General features: G+C 48.4%; 1 long non-coding RNA gene across 1 annotated transcript in view; it reads left to right on the top strand.

Annotated features, from left to right (window-relative positions):
* LOC115296590 overlaps window positions 1-1,018 on the top strand; it is a 171,219-nt gene that overhangs the window by 59,528 nt on the left and 110,673 nt on the right. The window lies entirely within an intron of this gene.

Raw genomic sequence — 1,018 nt, 5'->3', positions numbered from 1 at the left:
GAGAGACAGCTTGAGCAGGGGAGGGTCAGAGAGAGAGGGAGATATAGAATCCACAGACAGGCTCCAGGCTCTGAGCTAGCTGTCAGCACAGAGCCCGACATGGGGCTCAAACCCACGAAACATGAGATCATGACCTGAGCCAAAGTCAGACGCTTAATCGACTAAGCCACCCAGGCGCTTCTATAGCAGCACTGACGGCAATAGCCAAATTATGGGAAGAGCCTAAGTGTCCATCAACTGACGAATGGATCAAGAAGATGTGGTTTATATATATAATAGAATACTACACAGCAATGAGAAAGAATGAAATCTGGCCATTGGCATCAACATGGATAGAACTGGAAGTTTTTATGCTGAGTGAAGTAAGTCTGTCAGGGGAGGACAGATCTATGTTATCACTCACACATGGATTTTGAGAAACTTATGACCATGGGGGAGGGGAATGAGAAAAACAGTTACAAACAGAGAGGGAGGGAGACAAACCACAAGATACTCTTAAATACAGAGAACAAACTGAGGGTAGTTGGGAGGAGGTGGGGGAGAGGGGAAAATGGGTGATGGGCATTGAGGAGGGCACTTGTTGGGATGAGCACTGGGTGTTGTATGTAAGCCAGTTTGACAATAAATTATATTCACAAAAATGAACCTGCATCCTTAGTGGGAGAGAATTAAGCTGATTGGCAGAAAGAGGCAAAACTTTTGGAAAAGATCTGAATGCTGTGAGCTTCTGGTTCTAGTTGTCAGCAGCTCGAGGCTCACTGCCACATCCAGGTTCTTCAGTAGCAGATGCTGGGGTGGGGTTTGGCCTGCTGGGCAGCATTGGGGATCCATGCCCATGGATTGTACACTGGGAGGTGGGTACATGTTGTCTTGCAGGGGACAAGTCTTGGTACTGTCTTCAGTGAAGGGAGGAGTGCCAGCTCTTAGTAGAGATGTGTGGCCCGCCCACAGGTTCCAAAGATGCAGAGTGCTCTGGGGTTCCAAATTTGGAGGCGCCTTTGCCCAGGTGATCCCGTCC

This window comes from Suricata suricatta, chromosome 7 (genome assembly GCF_006229205.1).
Source record: "Suricata suricatta isolate VVHF042 chromosome 7, meerkat_22Aug2017_6uvM2_HiC, whole genome shotgun sequence".
NCBI lineage: Eukaryota > Metazoa > Chordata > Mammalia > Carnivora > Herpestidae > Suricata > Suricata suricatta.
The sequence above is the reverse complement of the archived record's forward strand: the minus strand, read 5'-3'. Positions and strand labels throughout refer to the sequence as shown.